The sequence below is a fragment of the Cryptomeria japonica genome, chromosome 4, assembly GCF_030272615.1.
Source record: "Cryptomeria japonica chromosome 4, Sugi_1.0, whole genome shotgun sequence".
NCBI classification, from domain to species: domain Eukaryota; kingdom Viridiplantae; phylum Streptophyta; class Pinopsida; order Cupressales; family Cupressaceae; genus Cryptomeria; species Cryptomeria japonica.
Genome location: NC_081408.1, coordinates 324,315,443 through 324,329,717, shown reverse-complemented (window position 1 = coordinate 324,329,717; position 14,275 = coordinate 324,315,443).

The following is a 14,275-nucleotide window of genomic DNA, read 5'->3' as shown; positions in this document are numbered from 1 at the left end:
CCCTGGCTTGGATGGGCTATTTGGGACCCAGGTGGCTATGGATTTATTGACAATATGGCCGCTGGTTGGATTATGAAGCTGCAGGGGACCTCTATTTTGGAGGTCTACCTATCTTTTTTTTGTTTTCTCTATGGGTTCCTTCTTCTTGTGTTTGAATACACCTCTCTTTCTATCCTTTGCAAGAGGTTCCCAAGTGTTTTGCAAGATGCCTTTTTTCAACTGTCCTCAATTTGTCCTATTGAGGGGGGCCATTCCTCTCTTACGGGGAAGTGTTGGTTGAGCTTGTTGGGATGGTTCCTATTGGGGGTTTTGATAGCCCTTCTTCTTGAGGCCGGTGTGCTTTTTTATCTTTCCTTTTTGTTGGGTCTCTTTTCTATTTCTCCTATAGAGGTGGAGAGTTTGGTGGAGCCTATCTACAAGGATTCTAATTGGATCAAGCCTCTTCTTTTTTGTAAGGTTGTGGGTGCCTTTTAAAAACCTAGTTGTCCAACAAAGCTTCATTGTGCCTTCTCTTGGTAGCTAGTTTTTTGTTTGTGGCCAATAGATTGGGTCTCTTTGTGGATGTTCTCCCTCTTTTCAGCCCCTATGGAGGTGGGTCACTATCCTATAGAGGTGGATGGGTGTTTTTTTGTTAAAGGTGTGATTAGATACTTTAGGATTGTTGGTTGTTTCTTGGTGGTTTTGGGAACCATTTTAAAACCCAAATCGAAGGTTAGGGGAGCCTTTCAAAACCCCCTTGATTATGGTTGGCTGAATGCTGATAGTTTTTAAGGGCCCATCTTAGATCATGTTAGTTTTTGGTTAAGGGTCGGGCTAGCCTTTTTCTGCCTGAATTTTCCATATATAGGTAAGGGAACCTGGAATATCCTCGATGTTTGGATGAGGGAGTCTATCAACTTCACCTAAAGGCTTAGGATGTGTTGCTAGCTGGTTTTGTAATGATTTTCTCTTAGTTTGGCTAGCTTAATTCTATTTTTGGTTGTGCTAGCTTTTGGTTGGCACTTGCCAAATTTATTTATGTGGTCTGCTGATTTTATTTGCCTATCTTTTTTGGTAGAAGTTTCATTGTAGGTTCCAGATCCTGGTAAAATCTAAGGGTTTCGGGTCCCTTCAACACCTATTGTATGGGGTTTTGAGTCCCCTCAAAACCTATTTTTCCCTTAATCAAAAACATATAATTTCCATTCTTACATTTATTTTGCATCATAAGATTGAAATCATTCCATTTCACTAAATCATGAAGTCTCATATAATCACATAATGTTTACAATTTACATCTTGCCATGAAGGCATACACATCAAATAATTACAACTGACCATATAAGGTCCATGATACACAGAATGATCCAAGATAACAAATAAGATCCAATCGAATAACAAGATACTTGAATTCAAGAGCAACTGGAACACTTGTGAAGCCAACTCCCGCAAGAAGGAACAAACACACTTGATGGAAAGTGGCACTACCACCCGATCATGTGGCTCAAAAAGAACCACCCCACTATGCTAGGAGATAGAAATAAGACCCACTAGCAACCTAAAAGGTATGCACACACATGGTTGAAACATAACATAGGGAAACTCACATAAAGCATAAACTTGTAGAATATGACTCCACAACAAAACTTAGGTGATACCAACAAGGCTACACACTAGTGACCATAAGGGAAGAGTGTCATCACATAGCTTGGTATGTTTATCTTAGAAGGCCTCCATAGGTCCCGACCCCCATCCTGGGTTATCTTGGCAACCTCTCCTGAACCCCCGGCCCCATCCAAGTCTCATGTGGACCCAAACAATCCTTTCGTGAGGACAAGGTTGTTGGTTTGCCATTTTTGGTCTTCCCTCCGCATCATGAGTCTGTACTAGCACTCAACCATGAGCGAGGTACAATTATCTTACTTAATGTTTTAGCTACCCAACCCCCTAATATATTATTAGGTTATCACTTACTTATACAAATTTCAAGGGGTTATCCTGCTAACCTCTATGGGCATGGCCCTCACTCAAAGGCCACTCTCCCTTATGATACTAAACAAAAATGTCTCAATGAACTCCAAAACCAAAGTACCAAAATAAAGTTACACAACGGAGTTCAAGACAATAGAAAAACACTTGGCCATACAAGCCCTTGCACAAAGATTAAACCAACTGACAAAACTTAGTCAACTCACATGACCGACCAACGAAAAAGACCACATGAAAAAATCCAAATTCTATTAAACTAAGGACTTGCAGTTTCCAAATTAAATGCATAGACAGTAAAAAATAAAACAGACACCTTCACTAATCTAGAATAACAATTTGTTTTTCTCTTTCATTCAAAACACAAAATTGACCAAGGTTTTCTAACTTTTCGAAGTTTCCCAAAATTCACCATTCATTGATAATCATTTTGCTAATCCAATTAACAATATTCGTTCAATAATAATCTATTGCTTTAAAATTTAACCTAAACATATTAATCACCATGATCCATAACACAAATATATTTATATAATAAATCTAACATTATTTTCTTTTCAAAATAAAATAACCCTTTTTATTTTTCACATTTTCTAAAATATATTTTTCACCTTAAAAAAACAACTAAATATATAAATATATACATATACATATACATATATATATACTTAATATTTTAATTAATAATATATATATATATATATATATATATTAAACTTAAAAAAAAACACGTAACACATATGCCACGCAACACCTTTTATAAGGGGTGGGGCGGTGGCTAGGTGGACCACGACGTGGCCCTCCCCACAGTCATAGGTTGTCGGTGGACTACGATGTGGTCCCTCCCCATAGCAGTGGGGAGTAAATATATATATATATATATATATATATATATATATATATATATATATATATATATATATATATAAATTTTTTTATTTTTATAAAAAAAAAATTAAAACCCAGCTCATCAAAATATATGCATAGGTAATTTTTTTTTTACTAACAACTGGCAAAAGACCCAAAAATTGATTTTTCCCAGTAAAATTTATAATTAAACCCCAGCAAAATTTTCAAATCCATTTTTTAAAACAAGGGTTTTGGAGACACAAAAAACAGGGTATGTGGCTTTATTTTCCCAAATTATTTTCAACACCTAGCAAATTCAATTTCCTCAATTTTTCCCAGGTTTGCCCAAAATGAAAAACTTTGGCAGCATAACCCCCTATTAAATCAACAATGATGAATTAAAAATTTGACAACAAATAGGGAAATAACAAATACACTAAATCAAATTGTTTTGCACACTCAAATTATAGACTAACAGGGAATTGATTCAAACCAAGGTTTTTGCAAAAAACAAAAGAACTAAAATACCAACCTGGTGAGCTTTCCAGGAAGATTTAGTTGCAGAAGAGAAAACCTCCAACCTCAAACCGACTCTCCAACCATAGTCTACAACCAAAATCACCTACAAAGAAAACTTATAGAATAATATTTTCCCAAATGCAAAATGCAATGTTTTTGGAAAAAACTACAAAATAAAGCTTTTTTTTTTTTAAATCCCTTTTAGGTCAAATTCAATCTTTTTAAAAGAAAAATAGAAAATAGTATTTATTTTTAAAACAATGCATTTCATTTAAATTTCTAATTGAAATCCTTTCCCTTTTTTTTCAAACATGAAAATCAATTAACCAATAAATATACATAAAGATAAAATAACTTTATCTTTCTTTTTTTTTCAATTGAAAACACATAATATAACATTTCACTAATTAAATCAACAATTCAATTTTTAACTATTTTTTAAATTAATTTATAAATGCATAACACACAAACAACAAAGTAAAATAGAAACATGGCTCACGTACCAACAAAAGGGAAGGTTGACCAACAAATGACACTGCTCAGAAATGAGCAAGGCTAAGGGTGAAACTTAGGGTCTTAAGACTATCTCCTTCACTTCCATTGGATTATTTAGGTATGCTCGGAACTATGGAACTAGGTGAAGTCAGTACCTTGTACCTACAATTCCTGCATCACCAAACCACACATACATATATATATATATATATATATATATATATTCAAACACGGTCGACACACCAGTGAAGGAGAATCGTGACGTTCCATGTCTCACTGAAGTGAGTGAAAGAAAATCATCTCCTTGCACCCCATACACTTTCACACAAACATGATAACATATACATAATGCATCTCATGCATAACATAAATGTGTTAGTCCATGGTTAGTAATCCAATAAAATAACATATAACCATCAATGAGGAAATAATGCGTAAACAACATACACTGAAACTCAAATCAGAGTATAAGACAACATAGCATAATATAAGAGTGAAATATTACCATATAATGTATCTACTAATATCCACTGAAAAGGTCAACTATAGTCAAAATAAGTATCTAAAAAGTCTAATCGAGGGAGGGGTACTACAGATACTTATTTTGACCATGGTTGACTTTTTCAGTGGATATTTGTGGATACATTATGTGGTGATGTTTTATTCAGATATAATGCTATGTTGGTTTATGCTTTGATTTGAGATTCAGTGAATGTTGTTTACGCATTATTTCCTTATTAATGGTTAGAATTGGGTTACTAACCATGGACTAACACATTTACTTAATGCATGAAATGTGTTATGTATATGTCATCATGTATGTGTGGAAAGTGTATTGGGTGCGAGTAGATTATTTTCCTTCACTCACTTCGGTGAGACATGGAACATCATGATTCTCCTTTGCCAGTGTGTAGGGATAACTTTAAGAAAGCACCCCCTGGGTAAAACTGTAAAACCCTAGCAAATCAGGCATTATTTCGGGGGGGGGGGGGGGGGGGGGGGGGCGAATTTCATATTGATGGCGAATTTTTTTTTCAAAGTAGAAAAAAAATTATTTTTTATTGGCGATTTTTTTCTAGGGTACGAAAATTCCATAAAATTCTGGCAAATAATACCTTTTTCTATAGGGAAAATTTATATTGTAGGAGGTGAATATAATTCGTTTAAAGGAACAAATATATAAGTGTATGGGCGAAATTTTTTACTTCGAAGGAAAAATTATTTAAGTGTATTGGCGATTTTTATCCACCACTTGAAAATTATTTAATTTTTTTGGATAATAGTTTGTTATTTATAGAAAAATATATATTTTATTGGTGATTTCATGAAATCATTGCCATTAATAGACAAGGCACATCACAACACAACACATCAGTACATCACATTGAGTCTAGACTCTGCACGATGTATCGATAAGTGCGACCTCTTTGACACATGACACGTACCTAAAATCCATCAATGATTTTAAATCGTTCTATGATCGTATATCAATGGCTGAAGTAAATTATTTCGGCCCAAATTTCTAAAGAGAACGTAGTTCACCAGAAAGTGCCCAGAATGGAATTGGATTCAATAGACACGTATCAAATGTCACGGCCGATAATGTTGGTCATTTAATATATGTCTAGTTACTAACTACAATCCACTCTATCCCCATGACTTCCAATGTGGTATCTGGTATTGTTTTATAGTTGTTTCCAATTTCGCACACTAGTGCATTTATGGGAAAGATTTGTAGAGATATACAAAATATTTAAAATAATTTAAAGGAATTAATATGGTTAGAGAAGGAATTATTACAATCAAGAGCTTCAACTATTTATAGATGATCTTTGCTTCTTTCATCTTCAATTATCCTTTGGTAGATAAATCGTCAAAGCTCACGATATTTAAATTCTACCTCCGGTTTAGGTCTATAGGCTTAGGCTGTATAATTTGGTATTCTGATTTCTCAAGATGGACACTCCTATCTGCTTGAGAAGCATTTCTGTGGAGGACTAGAGGGCCTTTTTAGGCTCCGTTAGACACCCAACCCTCCAATTAGTCTATAAGGAGGTTGGGATGCTCACTAATAAGGTTGTGAGGATGGTGTTGGGCAGAGAGTTTTTGCATAATGAAAATAGATACTGTGTTAACACAGACGTTACATCCCGGTTCTTGGCATCTCTTCTGGACCTCAGAGGAGACAAGGTGGATATGTGGATGCTATTAAGGAAGGTGTTTAAAGAAGACTTCCTTGGAGATGATGTTATTGTTGTCATCTTTGCAGAAGTAGGGGTGGGGATCCCTTGGGCAAATGAATTAACCAAGCTTCTCCTCCCTAACCAAATAGTGGCCAGGCAATTGTTTCTTTTAAACCTGAATGAAGAGCAATTGATGCATCATAGGAAATGGGCATGGATTGGTAGGGACTTTCTCTGGAAATGGTTCCTCTTGGACGACTTTCCAAACTACAATTGGCTTGAAGAATTCTAACAGCTTATAATGTCTGAAGAATTCTACATGGAGGGAGGGTGAGATTCTTAGGGTAAACCAGGAATGTGTCCACTACCTGTGCCCTAGCCCTGACCCCCTAGTAGTTTTGCTTTTTTGGCTATTTCCTCATAACCTCACTCATTTTGGCTTTAAATTTTTTGAGGGACTCTGACATGTAAAAATTGTGAATTTGCAAAACATATATATTAATGATAATTTTGCAAATTCCAATTCATTTTAGTTTGCCTCTTATGGATATAAAAAATGCTTTCTATTTCATTTTATTATTTGTTGCTACCATCACATGGCAGGATACTTAGCCTAATCATTATGTTTTGAAATAGCTTAAATAGTTATTAATTTGTATGGATATAAGATTTAATTTTCACCATAAAAAAATAGTAGGTCTATTATAATTTCTTCTCTAAAGTTAAAGAACAAAATCAGTGTCACTTCTGAGATGACCTTTTCTAAAAGATATTTGAAGTGCTTGACAAAGAAGTGTTTGAAAAAATATAATGTTAGGGATTGGCTGCAAGTGATAGCATCCAATAAGGATCGTAATGTCTATGAGCTATGCTTTTTTTTTTGTCTATGAGCTACGTTATTTCAATATTTTGTTAAACAATGGAAATAAATTTAATACTGTGATCTTTTTATGTAATGTTTCTTCCTCTATATTTAATATATATAAAAAAATCCAGTTCATTCCATTAATTATTTGTACATTGATTATAAATATAAAACAAAAAGATTTTTATCTTGCAAAAAACAAGTGAATTAAAAGTTCAACTTGTAATTTTTTCTGCATAATTTTAATATAAAAAAAAAGTCCAACTAACTAGATACATGTACATTGAACACCAAAAATACGTGCATTGAACACCAACATGAAATAAAGGCTATGGCCAATGGGACAATGAAGCGTCAGGTGACATGGCGTTTGGGTGGTAGAAATCCTATGTATAACGGGACCCACGGGAACTGACAACAGATATGCAGTGATATTGCCTTATGGACCTATGGTACACACATCACTGTCATGAAAGTGAATGGTTAACATTTAGCCTTTATGTGAGTTTAATGTTGGCTTGTGCATATGAATTATGCAGTTGAACTAGTGCATACTGAGGAATGATGGCAGAGTTTATGATTAATTTTGACGACTGCCGCCATTGGATGTCAAAAATTAGAATTGAGTGAGAGGTGTTTAAATCTTGGGTGTATTGGAAGTCTTAGTATCATATTGTTTGCACTTGCAACATTATCTTGGGTTTCTTAAGAAGCATGGAAGCCAATTTCTCCTTTCGTACTGATAAGAAATTGGTCCCATTTCTCAGACGATTTACGGATAGGAGGCTAAAAGGTTTGTTCTTGTTTAAGAATGAGCGGTTGTACGAGAGTGTGAAAATGTTGTTGGGAGACGAAATTGTCCATGTAGGTCATCACTATAGGACAAACATGGAGGCATATTTATTGATTTATGCTTGGGGTTTCCAATTTGAGGATGAGGTAGACAAGGTAAAAAATGTCCTGAGAGTTGCAATTGATGGGCACTACCTGTTAAATCTGGATAGTGTGTGTGCTTGTGTGGTCTTGAAGGTGGGCATTGTTCCTAAGGAAGGGGTTGCTGGTTCGGTGGCACCACTACTATTCATTCGATGGGCTGATGATGATTTGAAGGCAAGATGCAAAGCTCTTACTTGGCATGGGTGGAAGGCTTTCAAATGTTTGCAAGGTTGATGCAGTGTGATGAGGTTTTTATGGTCCTTCATGAAGTGTCACGTGTAGAAGTGGGTTGAGAGTTGTGGCTAAGACCTAAGACTACCCAAGCAATGAAGCAGCTCTCAGAATTCTATGTTGACCTAGAGTACAAGTCGTTTCAGGGTTAATCCCGCTATGGCCGGTAGTGTTTGGTATTGCCTATTTGTATCCTTTTGTTCCATGTATTTTTTCTCCCTAGGCCCAACTTTTTATGTATGAGGGGATGTTTGCTACAAATTTTGGTATGCCGAATTGGAATTATGGGGTTTTTGCATGTAGTAGGTTTTATTTTTTGTTGGAAATGGTGGTTTTGGCCCTTGGGGGTGTTTTTTATGATGGAAAAACTCTGGTGGTTTTACTATACCACCTATACTTGCATATTTGTAATATTTTATTTCCAAGTAATACAATACAAAAATTGTCGATCAAAAAAAAAATATCATGCAAGTTTTGATATTACATATTTAAATTATATATTTCATTAATTTAATTTATATTCAAATCCTATTGATAATGGGATGGATGGCAACTAACAACGGATATTGTCATCCATTGGATGAGCACGGATCAACGACTTAAGGTGTATTTTGAGCCGAATGTGGGATCTCTAAATTTTTTTGCAAACTTTCACCGGAAACATGTGTCATTGAACACCAATAGGAAATAAAGGTTATGGCCCATGGGATGATGAAGTGTAAGGTGACGTGATGTTTGGGTGGCAGAAATCCTATGTATAATGGGACCCACGACAACTAACAAAGGATATTATCGTCCATTGGATGAGCACAAATCAACGACATGAGGTGTCTTTTGGGACAAATGTGGGAACAATAAACACTTTTTGCAAACTTCTAATAGAAGACTTCCATAAATGATAAACATTTAATTAAGTATAGTTAAATTCTAAATTTGCAATTGTATACTTAAATAAATTGAATAAGCTCAATTTCAGGCAGAAGTTGAAAAGGATTAAAAAGTCTTCAAAACCACTCTAAAAAAGTGACTCGTGTCTATTGACGTGGCTGAAAAATGGCAAAAGTCCTAGGACCCACGATAATTGATAATAGATACCATTGTCTGTTGGATGAGCACAAATCAACGACTTAGGGTGGATTTTGGCCCGAATGTGGGAAGTAAACACATTTGTGAGAACTTCGCCCAGAATTGAATGTTTTACATTTAATTAACTATAATTAAGTCTAAAAATCTCTATTTCAGTCAGAAGTTGAAAAGGATTAAAAAGAATTCAAAAACAGTCCGAAAAAGTGACTCGAGTCTGGTGATGTGCCCAAAAAATGGCAAAAGTCATCGGACCCACAACAACTAACAACATATACCATCGTCTGTTGGATGAGCACAAATCAACGACTTAGGGTGGATTTCGGCCCAAATGTGGGAAGTAAACACATTTTTGAGAACTTGACCCGGAAATGAACGTTTTACATTTAATTAACTATAATTAAGCTCTATTTTAGGTGAAAGTTGAAAAGGATTAAAAAGACTTCAAAAATAGTCCAAAAAAGTGACTTGTCACTTGAGTCTAGTGACATGTCCACTGCCCTCATAATTTAGACTGAAGCAATGAATGTTTTGTCCTTCGGTGATGAATAAATATTAATCATAATTTATAAAATTACAATAGGATTCTAGAAATTTTGCTCTTTAGGTATTACTTTTGAGCTTTTTAGTGTTTTAAAAATAAGTGACTCATAATCATATTTCATTTCATGGACAAACCAGTAAATCCAAGGAGATTCAAAAATGACTACTAGATTTAGGAATGCAAGTTGCAACAGAGTCTATCTGCGCCAATCTAGTGAAATAGAAATTTCGGGTAAAATCTAGAACACCTACATCCCGCGTTTTTTATTTTTTAAAATCTTGTGGTTCAATTTGAGGGTTAGCATTTTCAAGCTTGTATCTAGCATTATTTTGAATTATTAACAGTAATAGCGATGGGGAAACTGAGAAGCGGTAGTTCAACAGGAAGCCAAGTGAATAAAAAAATATACCTAATTGAACTGGTTAAAACACTAGGTTTCACTGATGAATACCATGATATTTATGACCCTGCTATCCATAGTGAAAAGCGTATCATAGAAATTAGATATGCGTTGTCTAATAAGGCGATAGATCCAAGCAAGGCAAAATTTACTATTTTCAACACAATGTTAAAACAAAGAACAAATAAAATCTCATTGTGGGATGCTGGATTGGGAAGCATTGTGCTAGCTGAAGTATTCCCTTGCCCTGAATTTGTCATGGTCTACATCAAAAATTATGATGAAGATAAAAAAGAAATTGTCAATAAAAATACAAAAGAGGAAATTATATCCATAAATGAGGGAGAATTTTCTCATTTGTTGAACCTAGGGTTTGAAGCACAAAACTCAAATGTCCACATTGACCTAGGAAAGTTGACAGAGAATTATGAGAGTCTCGATCCAAGTCTTAGAGATTCATTTATCAAAGCTTTAATAATGTTTGGTACTCTGTTGGATCAGAATTATAAGCCTCCTTATGATTGTAACATTTTTGTTCCATGGGTTCGGGATGTTATTTCCTTGCTGACATTTTGCCTAGGATTGGAAAATGATAGGGAAGTGGGTGCTAGCCTTCTTGAAATGATTTTTAATATTTGTTGTGTAAGTCAACCAGTAAGATATAATTATGTTGAGCATGTTGTTCAATCCATACAAAAACAATTACTAGGGTAAGTAAAAGTACAAAGCTATGTCACACTTTTATAAAGGAAATGGTCAATGTTGATTCAAATTTTTAAATTAAATCAATAGAAAGTGAAACATATGTTTTGAATTTTGAAATGATGTAAACTAATCAAATTTATATTCTTTTGTCTATTTTATGTTTGTAATTTAAAAAAAAAAAAAATCATTTGAATGTAGTTTTTTTATAAAATAAACACTATAATTTAGGTGCTAATAAAATGCTGAAATTGAATTTATGCAAGACGCCACACTTTTTTTTTGGCAAGGTGGCAATGCCACTTGATATATTTTATTAATAATAAATATTCTTTACAATATATTTAAAAACTGATTCAAACTAAGCTCCCAGAGAAAAGAACCAGCAACAAAAACTCTGGTCATTGCTCATCGACATGATTATAGAAGAGAAGTGGTGAACAATCCTCTAGTTGGAGCTAGTTACACAATAGAGATCAGCAAAGGAGCATGTAGGCTCATTTGCACATAGGAGCATGCAAGCTTATTTACAAAATAAGTTCCTAGGATATCTTGAAGGCCCTGCAACAAAGAGCTCCTGCAATCAAAATTGACATGCCCTTGCGCCAAAAAAATAACTGCAACCAAAATATATATATACTACAAAACACAGAGAATTTACAAGAAACACAAGGTTCCAAAACATGACTGACACCAACGACATGAGATCTGTGGTCCACCATTATAGACAAATGCCAAAGGAGAAGAGGTGAATGTAGAAATGCTAGAGAGAAATGAAGCCCAAAAATTTTATGCTGCAAATGAAAAGAAAGAGGAGATATATCATTAAAAAACTGACAAACTAAAAGAAACGGTGTACAAAGATAATCATGAAAATAACGCTACGTCAAACATTGAATGACATATGAAGGACAAATTCCCAATGTGAAAATAAATATCTCTAGATTTCTCACTAGAAGAGAGTACCAAGCACACGAACAACATCAATAACAACCAACTCATCATTAATGAAGGCCAAGTGATGATCAAGTAAAGAAAAGTACCTCAAATCAAAACCAAATGGAATTATGAAAAGAAATACCTCACCAAGAGAAGAGAATATCAACTTGAATAAATGAGCAATCATATAATAAGAAAGATTAAATCCTCAACTCTCTACAGGCTATAATTAATAGGTTTGGGAAGTTCATCAAATCACCCCCCAATCAAGAGGAATCAATAACAATTTTGTCACAACCCATATTAGCGAGGCAATTAGCCAATGCATTACCTTCATGATAAACATGTGAGATGATGAGGTTCTCAAATGTATCAGGAAGAGTCCATATTTATTCAAGAATATACCGGAAATGCCAATTATTAGTTTTTCTTGCCTTGCAAGCATTAATGACAATAGCTAAATCACCTTCAATATGAAGGTATTTGAAATTCAAATCCTTAGCCATAACAAGACCTTCTAAAAGAGCACAAGCCTCAGCCATATTATTTATGCCAGGAGAAATTGTCATATATTTTAATGCTAATAAAGAACCCAAATGATCACAAAAAACTATCCCTATTCCTAAATCACCAGGATTTCCACGGGACGATCCATCAAAATTCAATTTACAAAAAGGGGCATTAGGAGGATATCATTTTATGGAATTTCTGTCTACAGGTGTTTTATGAATCCTTGGAAAGACGTGTGATACAAGAATAATGATACTTTTCCAAGAAGAGATCATAAAATTGTCCCAAGAAGAGAACTCTGAATTCATGCTAAAATATTTCTAGACATGAGCATTAACTTGCTCAATAATACTTCTTTCCAAAATCCCAAGAACAACCAATGAATCCAATGAGTCACATCTAAAAATGCGCTTGTTTCTTTCCCACCAAATGGCCCATATGACTGAAGAGGGAATTATAAACCACAAACAAGCAAATAGAGAAGATGAATACAAAACTGGCCAAGACTGAAACATGGCCCATAAAGATAAAGGTAAAGGGAATGAGAGAGATAACTTTTGGAGGAAAAAATGCCAACAACTACTCGCAAACTCACAGTGAAGAAAAAAATGATTGACATCTTCAAGAGCTTTACCACATAAGACACAAGAAAAGGAGGCTGCAATATTAAATTTGACTAAACGATCATTGGTCAAAATTCTATTTTGCAGCGCAAGCCAAGAAAAAACACCAGCTTTAGGTAATACTGAATTATTCCAATAGAACAAAAAGGCACGATGAGGAGCCTTTTGATTGGCCATTTGTTGAACAGCAAAATATCCTTCTTTAACAGAGTAGTTTCCCAATTTAGAAGGGCACCAAATATGTTGATCTATGATGTTAGAAAGGAAAGCCACTCGGTCTTGCAAAATAGATTAAAAATTTTGAATTGTCTGCAAGGACAATGGTAGAGTAGAGGGATCCTTCCATGAGACCTTGTGAGAAAACAGATCAACACTATCTACATAATCAACCAATCTAACTCCCCATGATTGAGAAAGAACAACTGAAGCAAAAGCAAGAGAATCATGTTGTGAAAGAGGGGGAAATCCATTCCAGGATTCTTTCCAAAAAAGAATATCCTCCCCCGAATGGACCTGCCAGGAGAGAAAATTAGAGACCACTTCCCTACATGAGATCATAAAGTTCCAAATAGTAGACCCCTATGGAGGATTAGAAATTATGAAGATCCTAGCAGGATTCTGGGAATCCAAATACTTAGCCTACATAATTTGGCACCACAAAGATTGGGGCTTAATATACATAGACCAAACTAGTTTGCCCCCAAAAGCCCTATTTCTTTTAGATAAGTCTTGAATCCCAACACCACCAACTTGCTTGGGAAGAGACATCTTGGTCAAAGAAATCAGTGGAATCTTTTTATCTTCTATCATGTTGTTTTTCCAAAGAAAAGATCGAATAATCTTTTCAATTTGGGAGATGACTGATTTGGGAGCTTGAAGAACTGAGATATAGTAATTGGGAATGGTAGATAGGACCATTTTAATGAGAAGTATCCTACCTGAAAGAGACAACCACTTAGCCTTCCAAGCAGAAATACGAGATTTAAGTCTCTCAATAACCGAATTCCAAATAGAAGACTTAGCAGATCCCATAAAGAAAGGAATACCCAAATAGGTAGAAGGAAGAGAGTCTACTGGGAAACCTAAGATATTCACAAGTCTATTAGCCACCAACTGAGGAGTATTAAAGATGAAGATCTTGGATTTATGGGGGCTAATCTATTGGCCAGATCCAGCAGTATAAGTATCCAGAATAAATTTAATATGAGTAGCCTCTTGAATAGAAGAAGACCCAAATAAAAGTGTATCATTGGCAAAAAGGTTATGAGTGATTGACATATCAGACTTAGTAATTAATACCCCTTGCCAAAAGCCTAGATCCCTTTTCTTAATAATCAATTGACTAAAAGTTTTTGCCATAATGGTAAATAAGAAAGGAGATAAAGGATCTCCTTGTCTAACACCCTCGGTTGAAGAAAAGTATCCAGAGGG